Genomic DNA, 13,801 nt, shown 5'->3' on the forward strand with positions numbered 1-13,801 from the left:
CACACATCTGCAGGTAGGCAACTTTTACATATACTACCACTACTAATACTATTTTACATATTACATATTTTAGCTTAAACTGAAGTACATGGTCCCTGCTTTAATACTTTGACACACTACACTGTAAAAAAGAGATCTAGAAAAAAATAAAAATTCAAAATTACTCACTCACTTTCTAAACTTGGATCATTTGGCTGGTGACTGGACATAATTTACTGGGACTGCTTTTTTCTTTTATTTTAATATTTAAATTTTTTTTTTTTATATATATAAATTGTATTATTTTTTTATGTTTTTTAAATTATATTTATTATTAATTTGTTTTTGTTATTTAAAAAAAATGCTCATAATATGTTTAAATTCATTTTTGAGCAGAAACTCAAAGCATTAGTAGTGCCTTCACCCACTGACCAGATGGTTCATGCTTCCACCTTTGCAGACTTCAGTTGTGTCCTTTGGCAAGACACTTAGCACTTCTTGCCTCCAAAGGCCTGTTTGTTTTTTGAATGTAAATGATATTTGCTATATAATAGTAATAATAATATAAATACAGTATATGATTGTGTGTGTGTTTAACTCCTGTTCTACTACTGTTTAATAGAATAAATGTAAAACTACCTTCAGGGTCCTCGTCTATGTCCAAGTCTCTGTTACATAAGTCATTCCATAATACTATTCATTTCAGGTTTGAGTCAAAAGGTTTTTCAGATTTAGAGTTTTTAATTCAAATTTTCTATGAGAAGAAAAGAGCTGCTGCTACACTGCAAAACTATGTGAATAAACAATATCCACAAATACATTTTTATTTGTGGATATTGTAAATTGTAACCATAGTTTGACTTTGAATTATTCAGATTTATTTAAAATTTCAAAATTATTTTTAGCTAAATGTCTGCCATGTGTTAGAACTGGACATATAGAATCCACTCGCAGCTAACTGGAGGCACTGCTCTGCCTGAAGCTCTCACTCAATTTAGACTTTAATCTGATTGTGTTTTAACACAATCTGGCCATAAAGAACTGACTTATCTGAACTACAACAGGTGAGCTGATTTGTGCTGTTAAACATGTCACTCTCAAATAGGATTACAGTCATAAGCTAGTGAGCATTAACCAACAGTTTTTCAGTTAAAATGACTTTAATTCTGTTTTAAGCGTAATTTGACTTGAGTTGTTCAGATTTACGTAGTATTTCAAATGTGTATCTTTTTTTTTTTTTTTTTTTTTAGCTAAATATTTGTGCCATGTGTTAGACCAATGAGAGCTGGAGATACAGGAGTAAAAGTCTGGAATCTGCTCTCCTTTTGGCTTGAAAATTGTACAAACTGAAACTTGTCTGATATGTCCAAAAAGTACTTTACTTATTTATGTGAATTAGTATTTTGATTCAGTATATTTGGTAATCTGTTTAGTATTTGAAATAAATATTGTGAACTTAAGACCTGTGTGTATAAGATGTGATTGTGTTTCAGTGAGAGAGCCGAGGCTTTATGAGAGCCGGTTTATGAGGCTGAAGGCAGCAGATGTGAGACTGACTCTCTGCTTAAGGAGTTCAAACCACAGATTAATACAGTGGGATTATACAGACCAGGACGGAGCAAAAGAGAGAAGGAGAGGGGGGAGGAGGAGCAAGAGACAGAAGAAGGACAGGGGAAGTAGGAGGAGGAGAGAGAGAGAGAGAGAGAAGGAGAGGGAGGAAGAGAGAGAGAAAGAGAAGGAGAGGAGAAGTGAGAGGGATGAGGAGAGAGAGAGAAGAAGAATGGGGAGAGAGAAAGAGAAGGAACGTGGGAGGACAGACAGGGAGGTGGAGGGAGAGAAGGAGAGGAGGAGAGAGTGAGGAAGTAAGCAAGGGAAGGAGAGCAGGGAGGGGGAGGTGGGAGAGAAGGAGAAGGGAGAGGGAGGAGGAGAAAAAGAGTGAGGGGGTTAAGAGAAGAAAGGGAAAGACAGAGCAGGAAGAGAGGTGGAGGGAGGTGAGAGGAGAAAGAGATGGGGAGGGGGAAAGGAAGGGAGAGAAGAAAAGAATACAGGGAGAAGAGAGCGAAGGAGCAGGAGAGAGGAACATTTTAGTCAAAACAGTTAAGCATTTGTTCATAGTAATGTTATCAGAGCAGTGATGCCGTGGGCCACCAGCTTCATTTGGGTGGTATTATTTTGCATGGGGCTTGCAGATTTGACAGCATATAAATCCTATACAGAATACAGAGCCATTTTAAGCCTACCAGAGAATTTGACTTGTTCTATGTTCATGTGACTTGTTGGTCACATGAACGAAGAACATTTTACACAAATCAACACTACTTTATAGCATATTTTTCAGGCGAAACTTTTCCCAAGTTTGCCATTTAGAAGAATGGAGTTCCCTCTTAACCTGGAAGTGCCACCACAAAGAAAGCGCGGTTTGGAGCATTTAGAGGCGAAAGTGAACCGGCCTGAATATGGTCAATAGAATTCAGTTTTGCTCTTGCCAGACTCTTTATTATTAGTCTGTTTATATCTCCAAAGCTGAAAATGCTCTGTTCCACCTTTGTTTGTGTAATCCCCCAGTCATCCAGGTCTGATCCATAGTAAAAGAAAAATTAAAATCGGTCAACTGGACAAAAAGTTTTAGAGTGAAGACCTTTGGCTGCTTCTTCAGTTCTGGTCAGATTACTGGTGGACACTGCCTTATATCTGTCTGAAGGGACAACTTTTTGTCCAGTTAACAGATTTGGTGTCTGGATCAGACCTGGATGTCTGAGGGATTACACAGACATAACACCTGTTTGTTTTGCAGCTGTTTGTTGGCTAGGTCTAATAAGCTACATTAAGTGTGAACTGTGCCTGAGTCATATTTAGCATAATCATTCAGGCCCCTAATGGGTACCCTCACATCAGCTATCAGCGTACTGTCTAGCCCTATTGTTTTCTTTGTCTTGTTCCTTCTTGTGATGTCATGAAGCAGTGTTTTTCAAGTTAACAGCTTATTTTATCTTTAATTTAGAAGAAATTGGCAATTCCAAGACTGAAATCAACCAAATGATTCTTGGGAAGGTGCGTGTGGAGCACTTCCTGTATTATCACATGACATCACAAGGTGGGACAAAATGTTTTCAGTTTGGGAGAAGAACTCAGTCTAAATATGCATAATTTGTGTGTTAAACATGTGTGAATGAAACAAAACACAACTCCAGGTCTGTTTGTGATGAGGAAACAACATTATAGCATATATCATTACACAGTGTAACACGGGGGCTTTAACATACGGTCGTTAGCCTGACTGTGGTGTAACAAGAAGTAATGTGTTGAGTTAATGTTAGTAACAGTCACTTTAGAACAGGAGAAAGCTGTAATCTTTGTGGCGTTATGGCTCTACATTTAGAATGTAGATTTACAAAAAAGCTTCAGGGTTTTACTGTGTCCTGTTTTAGGCTTTAGGCTCAGATTTAGGCTCAAACCAAAATGAGTCTGAGGTTAAAAAAGAGCCGACTCAAGGAGAGAGGCAGCTTCAGACCAGAGCCAAAGATGAAAATAACTGAACACTTTTGCTGACACGTTTTAAGCTAAGTAGGCCGAGAGGAAGGAGAGGTGCAGAGGATGCAGAGGAGAGGAGAGGGTGGAGCAGAGGAGAGGGTTCGATGGAGCAGAGGGTGAGAGGAGCAGAGGATGCAGAGGAGAGGGTCAGAGGATGCAGAGGAGAGGGTCAGATGGAGCAGAGGATGTAGAGAAGAGGGTCAGATGGAGTAGAGGAGCAGAGGATGTCAGTGTTTGCTAACATGTGCATTATGTCACCATGGTAAATGCAGAACATTCCGCCGCAGACATACATGCAGCAAACCCTCCAGATTTGCCGTAATCTTCACTGATTTACTTTACTCATGTTTACACTTCTCCCATAGTGTGCTAATATCTAGTGATCCAGAGCAGGGTCCCTCTGGTGAAAAAGAGAGATAGAAAGAGGGAGAGAGAGAGGAAGGTAGAGGGAAAGAGATACATGGAGAGAGAAGGGAAGGGAGAGAAACACTGAGAAGAGGGAGATGAAAGATGGGAGGGGTATAGAGAGAGGAAGTGTGGCGGGAAGAGTGAAAGAGAAAAGGAGTAAGGAAGAGCTGGGTACAGAGAAGCAGGGAGAAATAGTGAAAGAGAGTGAGAAAAAGAGGGGAGAAGAGCGAGGGGGCAGATTACATTGGAACCTCGTCAAAACTCACACTAAACAACAAGCATCTGTGATAATCCCTCCACACACTCCCCCCTCTCTCTGTCTCCCTCTTTCTCCCTCTCTATCCCCCCTCTCTTTCCCTCTCCCCCTCTCTCTGACATACACTCTCTTCCTCTGTCTTCCTCTGTCTCCCTCCCATCTCTCACTTTATATCTCTCCCTCTCTCACATACACACAGACACACACACACATTGTCTGTCTGTGTAAATCCATTCATATTTATAACCTCTGACACATGACTTTAATCTGCTTCACAAATACTATTTTTACTACTTTGTTTTCATTGTTTTGATGTGAGCTTGTGCGTTTGATCTGGCTTTGTATCACTCAAAGAAAAAAGTAAAAAAAAAAAAATCAGCATCAAATATGTGAAACGTGACTGAGTCCTGATTGTGAGCACATAAAGGTCTAGTGAAGTGAAGCAGTCACAGTCTGTGCTCTGTATTTTACAAGGCTTTAGGAATAAGAGAAAACCTGATCATTTCAGTTGAATCTAGTTCAGTTTAGGTCTGTTTTAATCTTTCTGTTCTTGGAAATCTAAATGATAACTGAAGTGGTGAAAACAACCTCTAGAGGCCCATCGTTGAACTGCCATAATGGTTGTGTATTTTCTTAATAGACAGTTTTTTTTTCATTTTGGTTGTGTTTATTGCACTGAAAAACATGCATTCTTATTGTGAGAGTGCTTGCATCTCTCTTGCACTCTTAAGCCTCTTTTCCACTGGCACAGTTCACTTGGAGTCGCCTTGGAGTGAGTCTGTTTGGTGCGTCTTCCTCCAGCCCAGTTGGGTTTCTGGACTCTGGGCTCCGGGTTCAGGGACAGGGCTCTGCTTCGTGAGACACTGATGTCACCCAAACATAACAAATGTTTTCTGAATTAATAAAACAGAAACCATATTTTTCACTGACGATGTTTAGTAATTCCAATTTTGTGACGCTGTGAGACAAGGCTAAAGCTAAAGCTAGCGTAAACACAAAGCTTCTTCTGGTTTATTGTCAGCTTGTTTTTTGTTTGTTGCATCTATTTTGTTAGGAAAGAGAATCCTTCCATAAACAGAAATGGGGGCCTGAGACATAATCTCTCCCCCATCTATAACTCCATCCTCAGACCCAGAACAATGAGAACAATAGCAGGGTCGTTAAGGGCTGAATAAGGTAGTTTCAGTTGAAACTGGAGACTAGATGTTTACAGTTTCAGTGTAGTTAGCCCCTCCCTTCAGATATATATAAGAGAGTGTCCACCAGCAATTTGAGCAGAACTGAAGAAGCGGCTTGGATGAGCAGAGAAACGTCTTCACTCTTACAATAATTAGTCCAGTTGATAGATTTAGACTTCACCTTTTGCTTTGTTGCATTTATTTAACTTCTTTGAGCCGCTATGGTGCATTTTAGCATCTCTTTATGTCATACCGTGGGTTTGGCTCATGTTGGCTGACCTGAAAATATCAGAGTTTTACATGAGTGTTTTCTAACTATTGATTTGATCTGCTAACTATTGATAAACAGTTATGGCTAGCGTGCTATCCATGGCGCTAACTTTGTTTTGCTAAACATGTCAGTTCCACATATAAGTCACATCACTGTAAATACAGCAGTTTATCACATTGTCAAGTCAGTGTTTGGTGAGAGATGTGAGCGAGTACCCTCCAGAGTGAGACCCTCTGGGTACCCTCCAGGGTACTCGCTCCCACCTGTACCTGTACCGATTCTCTCCAAAATGAACCAGTTGAGACAAGTCTTTTTTGGCCTGGAGGAGGACCTCCTTCTTGTTTCCATGGAAATGTCTTGGCTAATATTCCACAGTATGATATAAAAACTGTCTATCTCCATGGAGAGTGTTCCGAAGTGTGGGTTTAATGTTCTATTAATACCACTCCCAGAAAGTTACATACTGGACCTTTAATGCCTGGTAGTGTAAATCCTACTGATTATTGTAGACACAGATACAGATATAAACATCAGGGAGTTATATATAAATGTACATGTATAAATCTGTAAATCTGTGTGGAGGAAACAGGCTCAGACCTGGTCTTTGGTCTGGGGACAGACAGAGACAGACAGAGGGACAGACAAAAAGAGACACAGAGAGAAACAGAGAGAGAGAGAGACAGACAGAGTGTGAGACTGAGATGGGGGCAGGTCAAATGTCTGTAGTTAATCTGCAGATATTGTGGTGTGTTAGATGCCCTCCCACATGTTGTGGTTGGGTAAATATAGCGGGAGAATGGTCCTTGTCGCTGATGCAAATGATGGGATGTTTTTGTATGTTTCTTTGAGCATTGTGTGTTGTGTTTTTGTGTGTTTCTTGAAGTGCTGTGTGTTGTGTTTTTGTATGTTTCTTGCATTGTTGTGTGTTGTGTTTTTGTGTGTTTCTTGGAGCTTTGTGTGTTGTGTTTTTGTCCGTTTCATGGACCGTTGTTTGTTGTGTTTTTCTTGGAGTGTTGTGTATTGTGTTTTTCTATGTTTCTTGGAGCATTGTTCATTTTGTTTCTTGGAGTGTTGTTCGTTGTGTTTTTGTGTGTTTCTTGGAGCGCTGTTCGTTGTGATTGGCGGTGTCATGTGACGGAGGCGTGTCTATGTAAATCTGCGGTAACATCTGTTTCTCGTGTGTAAACGATCTCTCACACAGATCAAGAGATCATTAGAGAGGCCAGGATCCAGAGCAGCACGGGTCAAACACGACGAGTAGAAAGTGACCAGGGACAGAACAACAGCCATAAGAGAGAGAGGTGGAGAGAGAGGGGTGGAGGAGAGCGAGAGGGCAGGGGAGAAGGAAGAGAGAGATGGGAGTGGAGGAGGAGAGAGGGGGGAGAAGGAGACAAAAAGAAAGGGGTGGAGGAGGAGAGGGAGAGAAAGAAACAGAGGTAATAGAGAGAGATTAAAGGAGATATATTTTGCTTGCTGCTTTCAACAACTTTTAAACTTGTCGTGATGTTTCCTCTCATTATTAACTCAAATTTGCACAGAGCAATTTCTGTTGTTGTGTCCTTAGGCAAGACACTTCACCCACATAACCTAGTATGAATGTGGTGTGTGTGCTTGTGGGAGGGGCTGATGACGCAGACTGGCCTCGCTTCAGTCAGTCTGTCCCAGGGCAGCTGTGGCTACAATAGGAGGTTACATCACCGAGCGTGGAGTGAATGACACAGAGCAGAGGCCTGAGAAGAGCATCATCATTATTACTTTTAAGTTTTCTTTTTAAATCCACTGTTCACTTTGAATTGTATCTGTCCATAGGGGGCGCCGTCATCATGTTCTGACAGAGTGGCACTTTGTTGCGATGATGTTTATGGTGATATAACATAAGGGGGCAGACAGGAATCAGCTCAAGTCATCAAACCCAATTCTCCTAAGTTGTTTTAGATCAATTTTGTGATTTATAATGAACAAGATAAAAATGTACATGTGTCATGGATCATAACTGAATAACAGAATGACCATGTGTCTTCTTTAAGGGGAGAGAGGACAGGGAGAGAGAGATAGAGTGAAAGAAAGTGAAAGAAAAACAAAGTAAGGAGAGAGATACATTTTTCTATTTCCTCTGAGACCTTTGTGATCTGTCTGTTATAGATCAGACTGTATTGTTACCGTGACGACAAGCAGCTCCAGTCCAGCTGCAGTTTAGACGAACAGAGACCAAAACATCTGGACTCCTTTGTATAATGAAGACCTCAATGCACCCACTCTTTCCTAGAAGACAAAACGTGTGATACGGCAACTAAAGTGTATTTACTTTTTACTTGTAAAACTGAAATCTGAACTTTAAACTAATCCAATTAAAGGTGTGTTTCCAATTCTTAGTGTCTTAAAAAAAAGTGAAAAACAGAACTAGTTCATTTTAAATGTTCACTTGTCTTAAACTAGTTTACTTACCTTATGCATTCAGAGCATCCTAATTATCCACCTTGACGAGTTTATAAGCACTTACCATACCTCTCAGGGACCAGTGTGGAGTTTGGGTGTCGCGATAATGTTAAGGACTACCATGCTATCACACACTTCCTGATTGTCAATAAAACACTTCATAATTAAATGCAGACAGGACACAGTGGGTTTATTTTGACCTCAAGAGCTGCTTATACAATATATCTGTAATGTAAACATTTTGCTCAAATACATGGGGGAAATCAGGTTCAAGGCCTTTAATACCGGTGTTGTATCTTTGGGCAAGTAACTTCATCTTTTTTGCTTGTGCCCCTTGCCAAAGATTGGGAGCCTTATTTCTAGCAATCAGCCCCAGGGCGGATGTGGCTACAGCCAATCACCTCCATGTGCTGGGGGTGAATGAGTGTAATCTGAAGAGTTTTGAGTAACTTGGAAGATGTGATGTAAGTCCTGGTGGTATAATAAGACCCAATGGAGACACGGACATTTAGTTTCTAGTATCTCTATGGTGGAATGTTCAGCTGTTACCATGGAGACACAATGCACACATTAGCTAACAAGGACAAAAACATTCTAAGATCGTCTGAAAACTGAAAATACAAAATAGATTTAAAGAGCACATTTTCAGGAGCCTGTCATCAATCTGAGCATTCATGGTCCTGTTTAGGAGTTTGATTTTCAACAAAAAGGTGAGAGCGACTAACTCAAAAACTGTTGGCTAGTGCTAGCTAGCTTGTGGCTGTAATATTATTTGAGAGGGACTTGTTTAAAAGCACAAATCAGCTCACCTGTTGTACTTCAGATAACTTAGTTCTTTATGGTCAGGTTGTGTTAAAACAAAGCTCACATGTAAGTCTAACTTGAATAACAGTGCTACAGACAGAGCAGTGCCTACAGCTGCAACGTATAAAATTAATTGATTGCAAATTCCAATTCTATTTTAAGTCTTGATCAGTCCAAAACCCTGAAATTTCAGCTCCAAACCACATGAAGAGGATTGGCTATGGACCTTTCCATTAAAAACACTCAGACTGATCTCCATTTGATAAAAATTAACTGCAGAGCGATTATTCAAACGACATTGTTCCTTTTAAAACAATGTGCAGCTAAGTCCCACATACGGACTGAAAGAGGATTTGTAAAGTCCACAGGACCCTCCCCCTCCTCTGATCACAAGAGAACAGGCCCCTCCCTCCTCCTCCCTGATCATAAATCTGTTTTTAAACCTGGATTTTCTACATTCTCCGCCCAAAAATACACATCTGCGAATCGTACCAGTGTCTCCAATGACAACAAGCTCTGACAATAAAGCAAAGACAAGAACAATAGGAAACACATGAAGGAACAGGTAAAGGTCCAGAACCACATTCTAGAACCACATTCTGACCACATTTTAGAACCACATGCTAGAACCTACCACTCTATAGAACCACTGTCCAGAACCACATTTTAGACCCACACTCTCCAGAACCACGCTGTAGAACCACACTCTAGAACCAGACTCCAGGACCATGTTTTAGAACCACATTCTAGAACCACATGCTAGAATCACACTCTAGAACAGGAGTCTTAAACTCACGGCCTGGGGGCCAATTGCAGCCTGCGAAATGATATTTTGTGGCCCGCAGGAGAATATGAATGTTAGTGTGGCATTACCACCTTGTGTGTAGAAGGTTCCGCCAAATCGGTAAACCCCAAACACACGTGTCACTCGCCCATCACAAAAGATTCAACAAATAACGATGTATATCCATAAAATCCACAAGAATTGGCATATTTCCTCATGTATGTTGAAAAGTGATGACTTTTGAGAAGATTTTAACAAAGCTTTTTTGTGGAAAACCTGATGCGGCTCAGCTTCACCCAGACTCTGCCCCCTGCGGCCCCCAACTAATTTGAGTTTGAGACCCCTGCTCTAGAACCACACTCCAGAACTACGCTCTAGAACCACTCTCCAGAACCACACACTAGAACCCACTCGCTAGAACCACTCTCCAGAACTGTGCTGTAGAACCACATTCTAGTACCCACTCTCTATAACCACACTCCACAAGTATACTCTAGAATCGCTCTTGAGAACCCACGCTCTAGAATCATTATCTGAAACCTCACTCTGGAACCACACTTTAGAACTACACTCTAGAACCATGCTCCAGAACCACACTCTAGAAGAACACTACAAAACCACACTTTAGAACAACACTCTAGAATCACTATCTACAACCCACTAGAACCTGCTGTCTAGATCCCACTCTCTAGATCCATGCTCCAGAACCACATTCCAGAAGAACACTCCAAAACCACACTTTTGAACAGTACTCTGGAATCACTGTCTAGAACCCACACTCTCTAGAACAACGCTCCAGAACCACTCTCTAGAACCACACTCTCTCTTGCTCTTTGTAGATGTGTGGCTCTGTCGGAGTGGGAGCGGCTTCAGTGGTTTCTATGGTTTCCAGATGTGTACATTCTGCAGTTAAATGTTTAAAGATTGAACAAAGGATTTTGTGTAGAAAAATATTGCCTTTGTAACGCTCTGGTTGTGTCTAAATGTGGGTTCATTTAGAAGTAATTGTTTAGATTTGCAGAGGAAACGAGCTGCTAAACTCCACATTAGAGTTGTGGGCCTTTAGCCGTGTAGTCGATTAATCTGTTGATGGAGTCTTATAGTTTTATTTGGATGATAAGGATTTAGATTTTACGGATTTTTATGGGACAACAACAGAAAGGAGAAGTGAGTCAGTGAGTGAGTGAACTGAAGATTTGGTATTTTTTGGTATTTATGTATAAAAAATTCAGATTAAACTCATGATTCACAAGTTTAATCTGTCTTTATCTAAATACATAGTTTCCTAGTACTTTTTTCTGCATAAATAGTAGTTTTTGCATGAACTCCCCCTGCAGATGTAGTCTTGTTGGTGCAGTTTGGGTCAGATACATAGAAATACAGAACAGTTTTGACAGCTTTCGGCACGCCCCCTTTTTAGTGGACCAATTGATGGGCAGCACATGTCTTTAGTTGACTACAGCCCTTCTCCCTGTGTACTGTGTGCTCAGTGCTGGGGCTTTGAGGTGCTGGTCACTGACTGGATGAACTCTGGTGCTTATAGAGACAGGTGGAGCAGGGTGGAGCAGGGTGGAGCATGGTGGCATGGTCTAAAGTTTCTATCATGGTATAAAAGAGCCATTTTTATATTAATACAATGACAAAATGCTGAACAATGACATTTATAATATTTGAACAAATTTGTTTAAGGTTATTTAAAGTTACAGTATGTAACTTTTTAGCCAAAAAAAAAATGCTTAAAATAAAAGCTTTTTTTTTTTTAAATTGCATTTATTGCAGTGAAAAATGTATAAAAACATGCGCCCTTACTGTGAGCATCTCCACGAACCTTATTCCACCTGCTTGTTTCCATAGAGATGTTATTCCTTTGGCTATAATATGCCACAGTATGGCATAAAATGGAGAATGTTCCCAAGTATGGTTTGACCTTTCTGTTTCCATGGAATCATGCATGTGATGTGCCACCTCCAGAAAGTTCCATACTGTAGCTTTAAGTAAGGCTCATCAAGATTTGCTTCCATTCTGTCATTGCTCAAAGTCTGATAAAATGATATTTTTAAACAGATAATAAAGGTTAGAAAACAGAGCAGAGCTGAGTAAAGTCTGACTTCAATAAAACAGAACTTTGAGGATTTAACATGAACACATTTACTGTGAGCACACACATGTGACCACAGAACACAGAATGTGTCTCCTCCAGCGTCTGAGCGGCTCTGAGTGTGAGACTGTAGCTCTATTCTCTCTCTTCACTCACAGCTCAGAACATCAGCTGCATCTGCAACATATTCACATTTAACAGAACATCTGTGTGTCACATTTCATGATATGGTTCAGCTCAGCTCTGGTCTTGAGCCCTGATCATTCCAGCTGTTTCATACACACACATACAAGGACAGGACTCAAGCCCTGATCATTCCACCTTTTTCTTACACACATATACAGGAACGGAACTCGAGCCCTGATCATTCCAGCTGTTTCATACACCACACGACAATTCTCCATAAATCTACAGAAACATGATACAAAACTGTACACAGCAACTTGACAAACCTGATGTGATGTGCAGTAGTTTCATTAGTGGGATGCACGCTGATTGTGCTTTTTCTATATTAGTGATAATGTAAAAGACCAATTGATACTTTGAAGCTGATGTCATCAGCATTCTCTGGGGGTTTGATGCTAACTTGAGGCACTGCTCTATCTGAGACTTGGTTAGACTTTAATCTGAGCTTTGTTTTAACATAGTCTGACCATAAAGAACTGACTTAGCTGAACTACAACAGGTGAGCTGATTTGTGATCTTAAACAGATCCTTCTCAAATAACATTAAATTCACAAACTAGCTAGCATTAGCCTGCAGAACGTTCGGATTGATCACAGGCTCTTGAAAATGTGCTATTTAAATCCATTTTGTATTTTTTCTGGAGTTTTCAGGCAATGTAAAAACCTATCAGCCCGTGTTTGCTAATGTGCTCATTGCTGGACATTCCGTCACACACATACATGTCGAACACCCTCAGTGTGATGTCACTGCAGAGTATCAATACTTGAATGTTCTCAAGTTGTAAAAGTAGTCTGAATAATGCATGGAGCTTTCCTGAGGTCAGCGCTCTGTTTCTCCACGTTTTGTATTTAAGCAGCAACTGAGGTAGTGTTTGGTTTTCCTCTGGCCCATGCTCCATGACTCTCACTTTGTCCAAACAGAGAAGATGGAGGAAGAGAGAGTGCATCTGTTTGAATGTGTTGAGAGCTGAGACGTGATTGGTGGAAAGCTAAAGACCGCAGCAGCTGATTGGACGGTTCAGTTTAGTCCGCGCTCCTGGGCTCTCAGGAGACATAATCCAAACAGTTGATTTGAGCTGAGACTGACCTGAGCTGCTCCTCTTCACCCAAAAACACCCCAAAAATAAGAGCACTGATACCCTTACAATAAACTAGGGTTGCCAAAAATATTGAAAATCAGATACTAATCGATACTAAAACTAGTATCAGCTAGATTCTAGATACTCATTTGAGCAGGTATCAGTACTAAAAAAGTCCAGTAAATAGGACAGAAATTAACCTTTTTTTATTATCATTATGGTATCGGGAATTGGTATCAAGTATTGAGTCTATTCCTTCGTATCAAAATCACATTTGACATTTTAGGATTGTGACAAAATATAAATATTGTGCCATGAGTTTCAGATATGCATTTGTAATTAATATTGTCCAAATTTCAACGGGATTATTCTGAAGGCTATGCACAATTTTTGACATCTCCAACACAGAAATGGGTTTCAACTGGAAGGGCATCTGATGGATCTGGCAGCTAGTACTTTTTCTGCATAAATATTAGTTTTTGTATGAACTCTCTCTGCAGGTGTAGTCGTGTGTGTGTGTAGTTTTGGATCAGATACACAGAGATATGGAATAGTTTTGCCCCCTTTTAGTCGACCAGTCAATGGGTAGCACATGTCTTTAGTCCAAAAAAATGTTTTTAATCAAGTACAGGCCAAATAATATTATTTTGTGCTATTGTGTCTTCACCTGCTCTACAGACGGAGAGTATCGGCCGTTTTTTGTTTTTCTAAGAACGCCCCTAACAAAAACCCCATATATATTGCACTCTGACCTCATGCTCTCTAACCTCACTCTCTCTGATGTCACACTCT

This window comes from Periophthalmus magnuspinnatus, chromosome 8 (genome assembly GCF_009829125.3).
Source record: "Periophthalmus magnuspinnatus isolate fPerMag1 chromosome 8, fPerMag1.2.pri, whole genome shotgun sequence".
NCBI lineage: Eukaryota > Metazoa > Chordata > Actinopteri > Gobiiformes > Gobiidae > Periophthalmus > Periophthalmus magnuspinnatus.